The 3544-nt window shown below is 55.0% G+C and overlaps 1 non-coding gene across 1 annotated transcript; it reads right to left on the bottom strand.

Annotated features, from left to right (window-relative positions):
- Positions 1 to 484: 484 nt before the first annotated feature.
- TRNASTOP-UCA (transfer RNA opal suppressor (anticodon UCA)) lies at positions 485 to 571 on the bottom strand. Its single transcript has one exon. It is a non-coding gene; the product is annotated as a tRNA-Sec (tRNA).
- Positions 572 to 3544: the final 2973 nt, after the last annotated feature.

Below are 3544 nucleotides of genomic sequence, written 5' to 3'. Positions count from 1 at the left end.
GGGGCTGGGTGACATTATTAGCACCCGTGCTTGCTGCTGAAGTGAAGCATCTTTGTTGTAGCGTGGGTGGGAGATGGGTTATCGTCAATATGGAGCAGATCTAGAGAATGGCTTCTGTTATTTACTTCTTTTCTGTTCTTGTAAGATGTGTGACACTGTTTAACAAAGATCTGCTTAGCAGAATCCAATTAAAATCTGAATTGTCACCCAGGCACCCTTGGGAGATTTTCCTTGCTTTGGCTGTGCTGCCATCTCATCGGTCCAGTGCTGTGCTCTGAGGGGTGGGTGGTCAAAAACAATGAAAAGCAGCTGGTGTGCCAGCCGGCTGGGGGCCTGCCGGTGGATGAAGTCCCGCTGCGGTGTCCCCAGGTAGTGGGGTGGGCGAAGGTGTTTCTCCGTGGCACCTCGGGACGGCGCTCCGGCGGGCGCTGCCGTTTGCCGCCGGAACAAAAAGGGTGGAGGCGGCTGCCAGCCCTGCTCCCCCCGCCCGAAAGGTGGAATTGAACCACTCTGTCGCTAGACAGCTACAGGTTTGAAGCCTGCACCCCAGACCACTGAGGGTCATCCGGGCAACTAGCAAGTAGGGGCCGCCCCCCTATATAAAGGTGGTAAGATGTCCCGCCCTGCGGTCCGGGCGAGGGGCGCTGTGCCCGGGGAGACGCGCCCTCCCCGGTCCCTGAGCTGTTCTCGCCCGCAGCGGGCCGGGGATGCTGCGGGGGGGGGGAGCGGCGCGGGCAGACCCGGCCGCCGCCGCCGGCCCAGAAAGCCCCGGGCGCCGTATGCAAATAAGCAGCCGGTGATTGGCTGTTCCCGCGGCGGGGCGGGCACCGGGGGCGGGGCCGCGGCCCTGCGGCTGCCCCTGGCAGCGGCCCCGGCGCGGGGCGGCGGATGAGTCACGGCGCTTCCCAGCAGGAGCGGGGCCGCGCCAGCAGCGCCGCCGCCCGCCGCCCTTCCCGGAGCGACGGGGTCCCTCGCAGCACCCGGCGGGGCAGCTTGTGCAACGGGGGGCGCCCCCGGCCCGCACCCGCGGTGACGGGCTCGCCCCTGTGCCGCCGTGGCCGGCCCGGGGCTGGCGGAGCAGCGGGCGGTGCGGGCCGGGGCGTTGCGCAGCCGTCAGCGCCTGACACCCGTGGGCCTTTCTCCCACTCGAGACCGCTTCCCACGGGAGCTGGCGGCCGGGGCGCGGGTCCACGTATTCCCTGCCCAGCAGTGGGGCTGCCCGGTTCCTTCTGCGGGCGTGAGTACGGCTGCCCCATTAGTTAAGAGCATATAAAGATGAGGTGCAGGGCTCCGCAGAGAAGGCCAGAGCACTGGCTCATTTTGAGCGGTGTCTTTTCTTGAAGTATCTTTTTTTTTTTTTCTGCGGTGGCTGATGCCAGATACTCTGGAGGAAGACGTGAATCTCCCATGAGATACCTTGCAGAACAATAATATCCTCTGGGAGGAAATTCCTCCCTGGCCCCCAGCTGAGGATCAGCTTATGCCCCGAAGTATGAGGATTGAAAACACTTGTAATTTTATCCTAGCGAGTGTAACTATAGAGGCTATTTTCATAAATGTCTAAACCCTTGAAAAATTACTCACTTATTTGCCTCGAGAGATTCCTCTGAAGTGGAGCCATTTCTGCAAATGCATGTGGTTTCCAGTGATTTTTAATTAGATGATTCTTTTTGGTGTAAGCAACAAATAAAACCATAGGCCCATTCCCCCTCTTGCTCACCGTGGGGAAGCTGAGGCTCAAAACTGATCCACAGTGGAGAAGCACCAGGGTAAAACTGGTATGGAACGGAACCGGGGCCACAGCCCGAAGCTGAGAGCAGTTTTGCAGACGTCAGCAAAAGAAAGTGAAAAATACATGGTGGGGCAGTGCCGTTCCTGCTCCCGCCCGGGAACGCGGCTGGGCACAGCTTTGCTTTCAGTGTGTGGCTCCAAGTCATGACTTACCCTGTTGGAGCTGAACCAGCTCTGGTATCATCTGGCCCGCTGACTCCCTGACACGGGCTTGAGTGTATCTGAGGCCTTATTGTTTGTAGCAAACAGCTTTTTTTAGCAACTTAAATGTGTTTTTAGAGCACATTTTTAACCCCAACCCAGAAGCAGGGCTTTTATCAGAAGGAGCTGGTTGGAGAGCTGCTCCTGTGCCTGCTAATGCCAGGCAGGAACTTTCCTTCCCTTCCTTGGTTTGTAGGAGTGGTGTCCCCTGGTACATTCCTATCTCTTTACCTGGTACTTATCCCAGTAGCAGGTGGCATAATCTCACAAGTTTCTTTTGTGCATAAAAATGCACGGGGTGAGGAACTGGGGGTGTGTGTGGGAGGAGGTGCAGGGAAATTAGTCATGGGGAGGAAGAGGTTAGTGCGGGGGTTTGAGGAAATCAGGTGGCCGCAGCAATCCCTCCGGCTTCCAGCCGAGCCAGTCCTGACGTCTGCTGGGAGAAGCACGTCAGCTCAGAGATATGCTTCTGTCGGCCCAGCAGCATGTGACCTTGCTGACCGATTCAGGCTGAACAAGAATGGCTGCCAGGGGTCACAGGAGACATTCATAGCTCCTGTTCTTCATTTTCAAGGCTCGGCTTTAACAACACTTTCACTTTCTCTTTGCTTTCCTCTCTAGCATCTACCTTTTCTGGATCTCTTCCCCTGTGGCACTTCAGGGGAAGGCATCTTAGTGTGGCAATGTTGCTCTCATCTTCTCTCTCTTGTGGCCTCCAGGATTATTAAAGCAGAGATATCTGTCTTTCATGTCTCATGATCAATCTCCCTGTGCTTTCCAGAAAAAGACTATGCCAAGCACTCAAGTCCAAATGAAAAATAACAGCCAGTCAAAGTACTCCAGCCAAGTAACCAAAGGATCCATCAGAAGGGCCAGCTCCTAAAACTTCCCTTATTCTGCAGCAAAAGGACATGCAGAGATAATGAATGTGGTGGTTTCTAAAGATCAAGCAGTGAAGGAAGGCATCCGAGAGGGTCAGCAGCAACATAGGAAATGGGGCCGGACCTCAGAGTTGATGGGGAAGCAGTAACAAAGGAGTTTTGAGAATTTTCTCCTTGACCGGATGCTAGTCTGTCTAGGTTCAAGTCTGCTTCTGGAGCGGAAGCTGTGCTAGCCACTGACTTCCCCAGCAGTGGTGGAAAATAACATTTCCAGGACCTCTGTGTGTATGGTTTTTAAAGGCCTTTGTCACCCCTGACCAGGAGGGACTGTGGATGAGTTGCTGCACCTGACAGAGGTGCTGGTCTCCTTTTGTGTGGAGGGGCTATGGGGGACTCTAGGGGCTATAGGCAATACTTTGTGCAGTTACTGCTCCTGGTGCCAGTTTCTCTCAGCTGCTGCTCAATGTGCTTATGAGGGCCCAGGCACTGATCAGGAATCAGTGGGCAGCGCTGGCTGTCAGCTGCAGGTAATGGTCATTTTAGGATTAGATTTATAAGACTACCAAAATGCAAATAGGTACCTCCTAGGATTTTCAAAAACGTGTAAATAAGTGAACAGACCTGTTGATTTGGAATGTGCCCCAGCCCCTGATTTACCTTTAAACATTTCT

Source organism: Strix uralensis, chromosome 3 (assembly GCF_047716275.1).
Source record: "Strix uralensis isolate ZFMK-TIS-50842 chromosome 3, bStrUra1, whole genome shotgun sequence".
Classification (NCBI taxonomy): Eukaryota; Metazoa; Chordata; class Aves; order Strigiformes; family Strigidae; genus Strix; species Strix uralensis.
Note: the sequence above shows the minus strand (reverse complement) of the source record. Positions and strands in the feature narration are given on the sequence as shown.